The 14,771-nt window shown below is 42.6% G+C and overlaps 1 long non-coding RNA gene across 6 annotated transcripts in view; it reads left to right on the plus strand.

The window, feature by feature from the left end:
• Positions 1-32: 32 nt before the first annotated feature.
• LOC135412603 (uncharacterized) overlaps positions 33-14,771 on the plus strand; it is a 35,973-nt gene continuing 21,234 nt past the window's right edge. For 3 of the 6 annotated variants that reach the window (XR_010429775.1, XR_010429770.1, XR_010429772.1), the window contains exons 1-6: positions 33-819; positions 2,133-2,179; positions 4,569-4,704; positions 5,592-5,706; positions 11,111-11,175; positions 12,934-13,035. This is a non-coding gene — a long non-coding RNA (uncharacterized LOC135412603). Of the gene's footprint in view, positions 820-2,132; positions 2,180-4,568; positions 4,705-5,591; positions 5,707-11,110; positions 11,260-12,933; positions 13,036-14,771 lie in introns of all 6 variants that reach the window. The other 3 variants (XR_010429773.1, XR_010429771.1, XR_010429774.1) reach the window with 3 other exon arrangements.

Genomic DNA, 14,771 nt, shown 5'->3' on the forward strand with positions numbered 1-14,771 from the left:
GTCCCCGCCATTTTGGGGCTATTGAAGCCCTGGGTCAATCCCCACCATTTTGGGGCTCTCGAGGCCCTGGGTCGGTCCCCGCCATTTTGGGTCAGGCCCTGGGTCAGTCCCTGCCATTTTGGGGCAGCTCCTGGGTCAGTCCCCGCCATTTTGGGTCAGGCCCTGGGTCAGTCCCCGCCATTTTGGGGCAGCCCCTGGGGCAGTCCCCGCCATTTTGGCGCAGCCCCTGGGTCAGTGCCCGCCATTTTGGGCAGACAATGCAGGAGCAGAGAGGTGTGTATAAAACTTAGAAAGAAAAGATCCACCTGAAAATTCCACTTCACGCTACAGTGGAATTTTCCAGAATTTACCCAGTTATCCAGATTAGAACCCAGAACTCTTGAACCTTCATGTTGAGGTGAGGAGAGAACAGACTTGTTCCACAAGGCTTCAGTGCTGTCTGCTCTGTAGCTGGAAAAGCAGCACCGTGATTTATAGTTTTTGGAGATATTTTGGTGCATCCAAGATCAACTTTCTGCTTGAGTCGCACTAGACAAGTAGAGAGAAATCAGTAGATATTCTGACAGTTTGCAAAATGGAAATAAACTGTGTTTGTTCAGGTGGAGAAGAGATGGACTCGAAGGTGCAGCAGAAGGAGTACAAGGCCACGGCGAGGCTGTCTCAGGTGGGAGGGATCGAGGAGATGACAGGGAGGCAGGCAAGAGGCGAGGAATGACAGAAACACCTGGGGGGGAAGTGCTGGCACATCCAGGCTCTTCTCTTCTGCATGTCACCTGGCTGTGAATGATGCAATAAAAATGCACTGTCTCTTACAGTCAGGTGAGTAAATCAGTTTTAAATTGCTCTTTTTTTTTCCCCTCACCAGGTAACACTCTTAAGCGTTCAGGATGTTAACATTTTTCTGATTATCATGAAACTGTTTTCTGTACCAACTGTCTCTAATTCAAGAGCAGCTTCCAAGCCATTCCAAGCAATTTTCTGACCTCTGCTAGAACATTTAGTAAATGTATTCTACAGCAGCACTTAGCTCAGCCAGACAAGATATTTACATCCCCAGCTCCAAGGTTTTACCACTCTCCAGAAAGGACACAGCAACTAAATCTTGTTGTGAGGAGGGAAAACTATCCCAGCCAAGGTTTTGCCTCTTTGTCTGGCTGATGTGTCTCCAGTAACAATTATTTAAAGCACCAATACTTCACTGTCAAGGGCTGTAATTCGCAGGTCTTTGTAAATAAATGAGTATCCTGGGGGGAGAGCTATGGCAGCTAATGGGGAAAGAGAAACTTGGAAGGGGCCTTTTCGTCGGTGTATTTCTCTGACTTCAGTTCAGCAGGACAAAGAATCTACCTGAGGATTAGATTTACATACTGTAGGGGAAAAAATCGCTGGCCAGAGGAGGAAAAAAAGAGGGGCGATAAAGTTGGAAATGGCTAACAGTTCGATATACATTAAAACGAGAAAGAATAGATACAAGGTGCTCTGTAGTTCTCTCTATGTAATATGGGTTCAAACTTAAACCATTTACGTGTCTCAAAATTATTCAGAATAAAGTTCAAGATTTAAAATTATCATCACCAATTCAGAACTTATTCTGGACTTTTATTAAGCTTCAGTTAGAAATAGTTCAGGCATTTTTGTCTGGTAGGTGTAAACCTGTTACTCAAGTGAAGATGTCAGGAAGAGATTTTCTTTTTTTAAAAAATATTTATTTTCTACATATAAATATTCTTTTTAATAGCAATAATTTTTTTATAGAAAAGAATCTAATTCTTAAGGTCATAGAATGGTTTGGGTTGGAAGGGACCATAGAGATGATTTAGTACTGTGGGTGACAGGTGAATGCCAGATGTCAGTGAAGAGTCAGGAATTTCCCCTTGCTGTGGAAGGAAAGTTATGATGTAGCAGAGAGAGAAGGTTTGGCTTCAAAACTGCAGGTGTCATCAAGTGCAGTTTTATATTAGATCTGCCTGAACTTGGGATCTGGAATAACCTGGGAAGTGGATAAGAGACAGAATTCTTCTTTCTACCCTGGGGAGCTGGCTCGATTGCTGGAGCTCTCGCCAGTGACAGCACATGATTTTTAATGGCCACACCTCTTCAGCATTTGTTATTTTATGTCTCATCCAATAAAGGGTAGAAGAAGTGTTGTTCTGTTCCTGAAAAATACACAACATGCATGGTAAGTGTTTCCAAAACTAATAAGTCTTCAGAAAAATAACCATGTTCTGGGGAATAGCAGACTCAAGTTATTTGTTAGTCTAATGTTAGCATAACAGGATCATTATTAATTTCATTAGTATTTCTTGTGCTGCTCCAATTATAAAACATATACCATCTTCTTATGGGCTTTAGCAAGTTCCAAGGAAATGTAAGCAGTAAATTTTATCACGGAATCGCAGAATAGTTTGGGTTGGAAGGGACCTTGAAGGTCATCTCATTCCAACCCTCTGCCAGGGGCAGGGACACCTTCCACGCTCCAAGCCTCATCCAACCTGGCCTTGAACACTGCCAGGGAAAGTGTTCCTGCAGTTTATATTATTGCATAACTAAAAGTTTGGATTTAGATGTATTGAATTTACGGGTTTACTGTATTAACTTGCACCATGGAGTTTTCTGGGGTAGTTTCCAGCATTTCCTATAGAATTATACTGGCATTCCTAATCCTTGAGAGAGCTTGAATTGGGACTGGCACACAGGATGTTAATGAAAGCATTCTTGATTTTTAAGATTTTTTTTGTGTGTGTGTGAAAGAGCTGCTGCTGTGGAGTGTGGTTAGAGGCTCCTTGGTGTCCTCACAAGAGCAGCCTCCAAACCAGCCCACTGGCTGATTTAGAGCCTACGGAATTATTGCTGTCCCCAAAATGCAGCCAGCATCGGGAAACCACAAGAATCAAACAGACAATAGGGTTTGTTTGGTAAAAAAGATTTTTTCCTAACCCTGCAAGATGTCATTTGTTGTACATCAGGGATTAATGGGGAGGGAGGAGAATTCCACTGCTTTGAGGCCAGTCCCAAGGGAGTGTCCGAGCATGTCTTTGGTCCTGTAAAGAACTTCTGAATTGCTTTGGGGAGGGCACACGCAGCTTAGGGACCGGTCAGGACAGCTCCCAGAAGTGCTGAGGAAGTTCAGTGCAGCTCAAGTGTGACATGACTTCATCTCTTGAGCTTCTGACGTGAGTTTTGCTTGTCCTGTGCTCATCCAGCACAGTGGTTAAAAGCTAACGTGATCTCTTTCCCAGTATTGTATATATTTCACAGCCTGCTGTAGGCTGTGTAACCCAAAACAGCTTGGAACTTTCCAAAACTTCCAGGATATCCTGGTAAAGCTTTCCATTACATGACATGATTTGAATATTTCCCAAGCGTTTTTCTGAAAACACTTTTTTTGAGTAAAATAGCAGTAAGCAGATATTTCTTCTGTCCTAAGGAAAAGAAAGTAATTTTTCTAGAAACAAATATAGCTCAGAAACTCTTGTCCCATTTTATACAGAATTAAAGGCAAATATTATTAGGCCAAAGTCCAACTAGAGTCTTAATGAACTATAGTTTTAGTACCATTCAAAACCTTAGAATACTAAAAAATAACGGTAAAACACTGAAAACAAACTTTGCAGAGTTGTAGAGGAAAAGTAATTGGCAGGACGTTCTCTCTGACTATAAAAACCTTGAAAATTTAAGGGTACCAATAAAATCTTTAGAAAAAGAGAAGGGAAAAAGAAAAGGTTGGCCCAGGAGTCTGGTGTGGGACCAGCAGCTCTTGTCTGTGTACAAATTCTTTCAAAGAAACATTTGGAAAAGTTCTTTTCAGCATTTTTATTGTGTTTTTCTTCATCAGTTTCGTTGCCAAAATAATTTAATGTGGGCTGAATACTCGCTGTCTCTTATTCTCTCTAAGTTCTTTGACATGAGCATCTCATCTAAAAAAAATAGGTGACTCTTCTCTGTTAGACAGTTCAGGCTCTCACTTTGGAGCAGAATGGCAGCACTGTGCTGTGATCCAGATGGATTTCAGAAGGACAAGAAACCAAGGCTGTGCATCCTGGGGACTCAGGAATCTGTTTATGGCTTTGCCATGGCAATCAGAGGGGGCTCTTCCCTGGTTTGCAGTGGTGATTAGTGAGGGTGGCAGGAGAGATCCTGACTTTGAGACATCCCAGGAGCCACAGATTGTAGTAAAACCACTGAAATGTCAGTGGTTCAAGCGGTTAGTGATTCATATGGCACCAAACCCAGGAATAATTGGGAATTTCTGTTGAGCAATGGTGTATTTTTTTTTCAAGAGTAGAAGAGTTGCATTAGTAGAACAGATAATTGACCATCTGGCCTAATATTCCACTTCTGGATGCTTTAAAGCAAGGTGTTAATCTGCCTTTCCTCAATATCCTGTTAATTATCCAACACTGTAGCCATGGTGGGCTTGGAGCAGAGGGGATTTCTTCCTGATCCCAGCTGGTGAGCAGCTTATCCCTTGATGATATGGATTGATAGCCCCAATAATTCTTATATAAGCCAGCAGCAGTTTGTTAGTTATTGCTTCTCATAATGGAAATTGCATTTATGTTTTACAGGCATCGACCAGACGAGGTGGAATCTTAAATATTCCAGCAGCTTTTGGAAATTTGCTGTCTAGTTTGTCTCGGTAGCTTCATTCACCCTCTTGTGAGTTTGGTTAAACCACAGCTGCACCGATCCTCTCATGTAATGGTAAGAGCCAAATCTTTTCATCCATAATGAATAGAGTCCTATTATGTCTAATAAGATTGACCCCAATTTTCCCCCCACACGACAGGCAGTGTTCCATCTGTACAAATTTCAGTCACCAATATTCCTCCTCACTCCGAAAAGTCTCTGATTTTGTGGATAACATGAGTAGTCACCAGGAGCACGAGCACTCCTGTTATTTGCTGGCTCAGTTCAAGGACACACAGAACTTGTGGTGGGGCTTTGTTGGTCTACAGAGACTCCAGGTATCCTTCCATTGGTCTGGAAGAGTCACTGGTAGTTGGGATTAAATATTTTGGATTTCAAAGCTGAGATTTCTTTACAGAAGCCAGCTCTTGATCTCCCCTTCTAATTAACTAATGCTTTCCCTTCCTCCTGGTTTTTGGATTCCTTCCAGTCTAGTCCAAGCAGCAATTGTGACCCAATGCGTATCTTCCTTAAGCTCATATTGTAAATCATTTGTGCTGTATCCCTGTTTGAGTGCTGAAATGATGCTCTGGTCACAGTTGTCTGGTCCAGGTTATTAGGCAGTTTGTCTGGGTAGGAGTTTTCCAGTGCTGGAATGTGGATGGACAAACAGAACTCGGTTCTGTCTCGTTTGTGCTCAGTTGGCTGAAGCATCTGGGCAGTTCCATCTGTATATTCTCAGCCAAAGTCAATGCCTTCCTTATCTCCCAGGGAATGTAGGGTTGGACAAGGCCCCATGCCTTAGGAATCTAGCATTGCCCTGACTTTGTAAGAGAAAAAACAGGATCAAAACGTTGTTTGTAGCATTGGCAGCACCCACTTCAGCCTTGCCTTAGGTCACCAAGATGAAAAGAGAGAAGTGTCAGTGACAATCATATCTTATATGTCATTGCACTTCACAGGCAGGTTCCAGCTGTCTGAAGGAGATCAAAGATGGAAGAGAGAAACCTGGCTGCCTCCAACCTGGAAATTCAACACAGTCCATCCATGTGGCTGCAGCGTCCGTGGGCCTTCGGGGTGAAGTATTCACCTTTTTTTTTAAAATTGATGTAATGGAATGAGAATGTCCGTATCAACAGTTATCATGTCTCACCTGCAGGCAAGAGCTTTTTGGGATGTCCTCATAAAGTTCCTTGTCCCTGTGCAAGAATCCCTTCAGACTTATGTCTATGAACCTTAGATATCTGATTTATAAATAGTTACAAACAGCCCTAATTTCAGTTCCTGGCAATGTTGACAAACTCCTGTGACAGGCGTTGGTTGGCTTTCCAATAGAAAACAGATACCATTTCTCACTCGTGGTTTTTATTTTCTATAGTTTACAAAGCCAGGGAACCTGATTCAACCTGTAGCAGGATGTCCATCAGGACCCAAGGCCCTTATTGTGTTCTTCTCTTTCCATGTTTTGTGGTGCAACCAGTGTTCAACAGGAACTGTAAATCCACTGTAAATTTGGACTGTGGCTCTGTGGAGATGTCTCTCACTCAAAATGGGGCCCAGTGCTATTTGTACCTAGTTTTTCAATCCTCTGCCTTCCCTTCTATCTTTCCAAACAAGATCTGCATGGGAGGCCTCTAATTTTCTCTGTCAGACCTGGAGATGGGATCAAATGTCAATTGTTTGCCTTTTTCCAGCATGTGTTGCATTCACAGACCACGAAGAAGTCTCAGTCCCAGGGCCATGGGATCCATTGCCAGGTTTGGACTTGATGGACCAATTTTCATTTTCACTGCTGTTATAGGAGTGAAAAACAATCCTTTTAGATGCCAAACCTGGCCCTCCTTCAGATTGCTACTAGGATTGGCAAGCATGCCATGAATCTCATGTTTTGACTTAATTCCAGCGTTCCCCAGTGCCTCAGTTGTTTGGTAGACAAATATGTTCCATTTGAAATGAAATGCTGGCCACAGTAATGTGCATTTGTGTAGCAGGTTTAGCCCCAAAAGCTCCCACCTGGTATATTCCTGACTGGAAATCCGGGATGGCATCCTCATGGGCACAGCAGGGGTGATGTGACTGGTGATACTTCCCCTTGTACTGCCCACCCTCAGCAACCCCTTCTTTGGTGCAGTTGTTGGGACTGGAACCCAGCAGGAAAGTGGGACTGCACAGTGCTTTGGGAGAGGAAGCAGGAATCTTCTGGAAAAGCAGATGGGAGAGCGCAGGGGTGACCTCTCCCTCCCCTCTCTATTTGATAAGTGCAAGATGTTCTTTGGCAATTAAACGTGATGAAAAGCAGTGTTATCTCACCCTGGGTCAGCCATCTCCCCTCCCCTTCCATAGGATGTATGGCTGGTTTAAACACTGTTTAAAATAAAAATCCCTAAGCTTCCTGAACCTCCCCAGCTCCAGTCAAGTCCACAAGACCAGTCAACTGCAAGTTCAAGGTTTGTTGGGGATATGACCTTTAGAGAGTGAAGGAATAAGACATTCTGTTAATACTAGGTACTGTGGGGCTGGTCTTTGTTTCTTCCTATTGATTTCTCTCAGATATACAAGAAAAATGCCTCTTATTTTATAAACAGTAATTTCCTTGTCAGCCTTCAGCTATGAAAAAAATGGAAGCTTCTTTCATGCAAATTACTTGTATATTTATTTGTATATTTACTTGTTATTTATGTATCTGTTCATCCTGAGACTGACATCAGCCTGAGGTAAAACATCAAAAGGTCTAGAGCAAATGGTTCCTTTCTTCTCAGAATGACTCTCATCACTTAAACACCCCTGCTCTCAGCTGTACCATTTGCAAGGACTGGCAGGATACAAAGAAAAAGTGCCATTTGCTTTATGTGGAAACTTTGCTGCTCTTGGGATCAGCTGGAATGAAGCTGGAAAATGTGATACTGCTATTTTCCTAGCCCAGTGCACAGTGGGCCAGCCCAGGTGGCACCGTGCAGTCAAGCACAGTGCCCAGCCCCACACTCTGCCAGATGGTGTGGAGCCTCATCCTGGCTGCTGGAATGGGAGGAAAACTGGGGCAGAGCCCATTCCTGCTCCATGTGTGTGTCTGTGGCCTGTGCACTCACCCCACTGCTTTTCCTTGGGATAAGTGATGGAGGTAGGACAGAGCTGGGAGCTGCTGAGGACTTGCAAAAATGCTTTACAATCACACATGATGCCCTTAAGGGAGAAATGGAGTTTATGTATACATTTTTACAAATACTTTGGGTTTCTGCTACATTAGAAATTCGGCATTATTCACCAAACCAATTAATAATTTGCCATAAAGCCCCAGAATGACATTTCTAGACTTTGCACCTTCATGTTCTTTATGCAGGACAAGGTGCCAGCAAAGGTGGGACCAGCACCTCCTTTCCTGATACCCCAGGTCTTTGGGGGTTTTGCTGTGCCTGGGAGACATTTCTACACAGAATCCCTTGATTTGTATTTTATTTGGAGTGGTTTTTTTATGAAAATGATGGCAAACATGCAGGCTGCCTGCAGTTCGGATTTTCTCTGGCACTCTTCCCTTTGGTCTTGGAGAAGCAGGAGCTGGGCTGGCACATCAGATCTGGACAGAGTGTTGTCTACCCCTCACGAGTGTTCCCTCAGCCCCTCGTGGCTTTAGGATATTTGCAAAGATGCTCTGAAACGTCCTACAGTAAGTTTACAATTTTACCCTCCCTAAAAAATAGCTTTCCCTCAGTTTAGAACGTATTCCCTTATGGATTCTCATGTGAGAAAGGTTTTAGCATGCAGAGAAATCGATAACCTTTCCTGCATGTGGGCATTGCTGCGGCAAATTTCCTAGGAAATGAGATCCTGGGCAGAAGGTTTGGGGGGATGTTGTTCAAACCTGGCATGATCTGGCTGATTGTTTGATTTGTCAAGGTTTTATAATTTCTACAGAGCCTTATTAAAGCCCATGAACAACATCTTGCTTTCATTCCTCATAGGTCTGTTCAAAAAGTCTGTGGTCCTTTCGTGCATTTCTACTAAGGATAAAATGAACTGATCTATCTGCACTTAACAGACAATTTACATTGATTTTAGCATTTAAAGGCAACACGAAGTGACAAAACCCAAATACAACAAAAATCCTGGTATTTTGAAGTTTAATCAACACATTTTCAGATTTTTAGCCTATTTTTTTGCACATTTTATTCAGATCATCTACATTTCGCTATCGATGAGAAGCCTGTTTCAATAAGAAGTTGTCTAAAAATAGGTTTATTAGATGAAGCAGGAATATCTAATGTCAGGTGACTGAGGGCAGAGTTTGTATCCCATTATATTTACATGTTTTGGTGATGGGCAAACTTAAAATCATGTGGATTGAGGCTGGTTTTGGACTCTGTTCCCTGCCATTTGGCTGCCTGAGCAGCACAGTGTGGATTGAAATACCCAGGGATCTGTCCTAGGCAGAGCAGAACTGTGTTGCCTGGAGATTAAAACATACCCAGGAAACACAAAGTTTTTAGGTGACTTCATAAAAAATACACAGAGTAGGTTTTTCAAGTTGTTTTTTAAATGCATTCAGCCCTCTGCATCCTCCCCAGCAATGACACTGGAACATTCCTTTAGCTATTACATGAGGCAGAATCTCTTTTCCAAAGTGTTGGAATGTGCAGTTAGTCCAGACATCTGATGGCTGGAAAAAAAAAAATAGCAGGGGCACTGTGCAAATTTTATTATTTTTATTAAAATCAAAATGCTCTGGGTTTGTAGCCTCCAAAGCACTTGGACTCCCTGCGACGAGCAGATAATTTGTAATTAAGGAAAGATATTAATGCAGATTCCATTGGAATGAAAACACACAAATGTTTTGATGTAGATTGCAAGAAGAGTTCACAGCCCATATAAAATTCTTGTGAAATACTGAAGTAAAAACCCTTTCCCTGCTGCTCTTTGAGCGTGTCAGCCATCAAGAGGTTGATATAATATAAAATAATATGGTAACACAGTGAAAACCAGTTATTAAAATAGGATTAAGGATACTCTGCTTGAAGACTGAGGCATTCTGCTTTGGTTTTTTTTGGTCACTGGACAATTCCAGGATTTCAGGGTTAATTCCAAATGTCATATTTTGCCACTACTCATTGACGGTTGCAAATAGCTACGCTAAAAAAAAAGGAAAAAGAGAACAAAAGAGGTTTCAGATATCCCAGTCCATTCCAGGAAAGCCTGCCAAGTCTCCAGAAAACTGAACTTAGTAAGTGAGACTATTAAAATCACAACTTTTTATAGAATTTTCTTTTCGTTCCACTTTCATCCTCAGGTATTTAATAGCAAATGTTGCACGTAGGACGTTGTTCACTTTCCAGGCTTTGTCTGTTTGTGTGACTACAGCGATTCCCCAGCGGATCCCACTGTCCAGGAACAGCAGTGCATCCCTTTGGAACTTCCTCCAGGCACTTGGGAATGTGCAGCCAACTAGGTGTGGGTGAGCACATCTCCCCACCAGGGTAACTGTGGGCTCTCACAGGGCCGTTCCTCCTGCTACACAATGTGGGGGAAGGCAGCAGCAAATACTGTTGAGGGCTGCACATGGAGTGTGCCACACGTTGTTTTAACAGCGCTGAAACAAAGGGAACGCAACAGTTTTGGAAAACGTTGCTCTTGCTCTGACTGCTGGGGCTTCAATTAATGCTTTCCTTTTGTGGGAGAGGAGTGTGGGGCAGGAAAGGAAACAGCCTCCTTAGGTACAGTAAATTTTACCCATTAGCAGTTATCTCTGCAAGTTAAAGGTAAAGGAGTAGGCATTATTCCATCATAAATCCCAAAGCAGCAGTGTAAGAATAAAATGATTACCAAGTGGAGGGGGAGAGGGTGAGTGATTGGACACTCCAGAGCATTGGACAGACACTCCAATTTCTTGGATTCTCTCCTTCCTCTCAGTACATCAGTTAGTCCAGGAGCTTCCCTTGCCCGTTGAGTGCCTCAGGTGAGGGGTGACTCACTTACAGCTCCGGGCAATCCTGAAAATGTGGAGCTGGTTCCCCCTGGAGTTATGAAATGGGGACGGGCTCCTCTTTTTTACAGTGGAAAAGTGTGAAATCACAGCCACATTGGCTGGAGTTGTTCCTCCTTGAACACTTACACTTCCATGTTGTTTTACTGTTTGCTCCATCCCATTTTTATGGGCCCCAGCCTTATGGATTTTGCAGTTAACTGTTTGAAAGGAGGCAGAAGTGATTTGCCAGGAGTGGACCTTTCTCCCACTAATGCTGGGATGATGTTTGTTTTATAGTGCATGTGGGCATAGTGGGAAATGTAAATGTGTTAAGTTTTACTGTCTCAACTAAAAAGATAATTAAAACAACCATATTCTGATGCTTGCCATTCTTTGCAATAAAAGCTCACATTTCTGTTCACTTCATTCACCTTGGTCTGTGCCTGCTGTCTTCGACTTATTCATCACAAAAAGTTTCCTGAATCAGCTTTGCTCTACCTTAACTGGAAAATTTGTTTGATTTTGCAGAGGTTCTGCACAGTGAAGTTCTTCTCTGAGCAGCCCCTTTTCTCAAGGAAGCTCCAAGAAAGCAGGTGGATGTGACAACATTGCTTTGGAGCTTGGAGCAACCTATTCTGATGGAAGGTTCTCTGTCCATGGCACCGGCGTGAAACCAGGTGATCCTTACAGTCCCACTCCAAACCATTCTGGGACTCTGGGATTCTGTTTAAATGTTCCCTGTCCATTGCTCACCACCATTCCCATATGCTTTGAAACCCAGCTGGTGTGTAACAAACTCCACACTGGGTGACAACTCTAATCTCAGTTCAGGATAATCCTGGGGTGCAAAAAATCCAGTGGAGACCATGAATGTCCTGAGACTCTACTAAATAAGTTATTCCAAGGGCAGGCAGTCAACTGATTGTCCAGTGGGAATGAAGGGAGGGAGCGGGAAGCTGGGCAGTTTTGATTTAAATGTCAGATTGTTTTGAAGCGCCGTGTGTGCAGTATGTAGGTCAGGGCTGAAGGGACAGACTGGATCTGCAGAGGTGCTGAGAATGATTAATTTCCCTGGGCAGAATTCCCCGGGTTTTTTTTCCCTGTGTGCTCAAGTCAAGCTGCACATTCTCATGGACTACGGGCTCAGGTTTCGGACTGTCTGCCCAAAGGGGAAATTTATCCTGGCAGCTGCTGAAAGGGGAACTCTTGTGGATTGGCACCACTTTGTGCATTAAAAGAATGATTTTTTTTTTTTGCTGCGTTTTGGGGAGCTTTTCAAGGATGGCTTGTTTACATTGCTGCTGTGTTCTCTGACCATTAGCAGCGGTGAGAGGTGATACTGGGGTGCTTTCCAGCAGCTGCCAGGCACCACCGAAGGTGTGGATCAGGTCCCTCTAGCTGCCCTGAATAAACACTACCTGTGTTCCTGTGGAAAACTGTGCTAGAGAGGGACTGGTTCTGTGGGGATGGGCTGACTGTCCACTTGGTCCAAAGTATTTTCGGTCATTAGCCCTTTGTTTGACACCCAGCTCCAGTCTATATTGCCAAACGAGATGCTAATGGAGTAGCATTGTTTTAAACACAATAAAATCCAGCCTCGGGAAATACTTAGGGAAGACTTAAAATCTCACTAACGCTCCTTTATATGAGCATGAGCCCTTCTGTCCTGTGATCCCAAGCAGTCTGAACTTCTCTCTACAACAAAACATTTAAAAACTCGGCTGAGAGGAAGTTTTAGATGACAGTAGAACACAGTCTGGAGAAATGACCTGATGTTCTGAAATACTAACTTCAAATATTCTCAACTACTGACTTTAATCAACAACTTATTGTTTACTTTTTTGGCACTTTGGTGTTCCTGTACACAGGAACAGATTTTTCAGACAGGTCCTGTGATTGTTGCACAGTCCATCTTCTCGTGCTTTCCACAGATCATAGTGGTCCCGAAATTGTCCAAAGGAATGTGTCTCGAGGGCCTGGGTTTTGCTGGGATTACTGGGATGCCTGAACACAAGCTCTGCCTTTGCTCCTGCTCACTCTTTCTGTTGTCACAGAGTCCCTGAGAGATGAGAAGCAGGTGGAGGGATGCACAGGATGTGCATTATACCCTGGATGTTCTGTGCTGCAAGGGTGGTTAAAAGATGGGTTTATAATTAAATAATGATCTCAGCCATATTTCCTAACACAATTTGGCAAGTTCTCCAACGCTTCTCCTGGTACGTACACACACAACCTGTGCGTATTTTCGGAGTAGAGCTTCACCATTGGAAAGGAGGCTTGCAAACAGTGCTGTTTACTGAATCAAATGTGTTTTCCTGGAATCCTAATGGATTGATTTCTTGCCTCTGCAGTTTTTTCTGGAAGCTGCCCCACGGTAGAGTTGTGCCTTGTGGGTCAGAGATGAAAGGAGCTGGCCTGTAACCTTGTGAAACCGAAACCCTTTTTTTCCGAAGGTACAGTAAAATTTTAGCTCTTGTGTTGAAATGCAGTTTTGCCTGCTCAGTAAAGCCTATTAATTCATATTTTTGCAGCAAAGAGACTACTTGGATTCCTTGTTGCTGGACACTTTTGGTAGCTGCTGGGTTTTTGAGGAGTCTTAAGTCAAAAATACTCTGTTTTAATTTTGACCTCTTTTTCATGGATCATAAAAAAAACCATGATCTGGCATTCTGTTTGTGCATAACTGTATAATTTCCAAATAATTTCTTCTGACCCTGTAGAGTCCTGTATATGGGACAAAACCTGTTAAAGATACTTAAAGGAGTTTGACATTGAGAACTGTCAGGTTTTTTCAGACCTACCTTTAAAAGTTTGTCACTCTGCTGACAGGTCTTGGGGTCTGACACATTTCCAGTATTTATGGTGGGAAATGGCATCGCAGCATTAAGATAAATTCTTTAATCCTGAAGCAGAACTTGGAAGCAAAGTGACAGGGAAATATACTGAGAAATGGCTGAGTTTTGTATGTTTTTGTCACCGCTCAAATCACACCCAAATCCAAGTGCTTTCTGATTTTCAAGCAGAAATTTCAAAAGCCTGCAATATGCTTTTAAAATTCCAGATTTCAGCTGAAACTCAAACTATTAAACCAGTGTAAAAGAATCTGTGCTGGAGAGATTTCCAGCCAGCTTGAAACAAAACCAATACTGGAATTTTTGAAAAATCTGATCTTGCAAAACTGCTCTGTGTGTTTCCAGGCCATTAAAGTCTGGGCAATCTAAGATAAGCAACTAAACTCCATGGATTTCTTGCAGCTAAATCTGGCTTGCAGGGAGTCACACTACAGACCAACCTCCCATCTTAGAGGCTTGTAGAGACAAAAAATCCACAAACCCCAAAGTTGTTTAAAAGCACTTCATCTGGTTTGAAATAATTGGCTTTTTTCAATTAAGAATTTCCCTTTTTTCCCCCCCATCTTTTGGATGGAGGAATTTTGTTGTTCTTAGTTGTATTTGTACATGAATTTAACAGCTATAAATTAAGACTTTTTTTTTTTTTTTAAACCACAAAACAAATCGAACTTGATTATTTTCAGAAATACCAGAATTTCTGGAACTATATTCAGAAATACAAAACTGGTTCATTTTTCTGGGATTTGAGTCTCCTCCTACCAAATTAAAAGAGAAAGAATTCTCCCAGAAAGTACAGACATGTCCATTTTCCAGGCAGACCTGTAATCACTTTAATCACTTCAGGCTTTGAGTGCAGGTTATCAGGGAGGAAATGACTTTTTCTCAGCAGTGACTGACATTCCCAGAAAATGTCCAGATTTTTGTCCATGTTTAGGAGAAGAGGCTGAAAGGCAACATTGTGATAATCTTTTCTGATTTGCTGTTCCATTAAAAGAGGTAAAAGTGGTCCTGGATCTCACAGTTTGGGAGATGGAAGTCTTCTGAGAGCAGGATGCAATGTGCCAGCTGCTTCCTTATGGAATTGTCAGGAGAAGCAGAAGGAAGGCTCTTCTTTTATTGTGTTAGGTGGTTGGCTGAAGTTGGGTTTTCTTATTAGTTGGGTGGGTTTTTAATTCATCCAGCTTTTTCCTTCATCTCCTTCTGTAACAACACGCTGGAGTTCCTGGAAAGGGGTAGCAGTGTGGAGGCAAATCTGAGGAAAAACTGGTTTGATTTGTGAACTTTTCCAATCTCCCATAGTCTCTCCATACAGAAACTTAAACTTTTTACAATAATTA

Source organism: Pseudopipra pipra, chromosome 4 (assembly GCF_036250125.1).
Source record: "Pseudopipra pipra isolate bDixPip1 chromosome 4, bDixPip1.hap1, whole genome shotgun sequence".
NCBI classification, from domain to species: domain Eukaryota; kingdom Metazoa; phylum Chordata; class Aves; order Passeriformes; family Pipridae; genus Pseudopipra; species Pseudopipra pipra.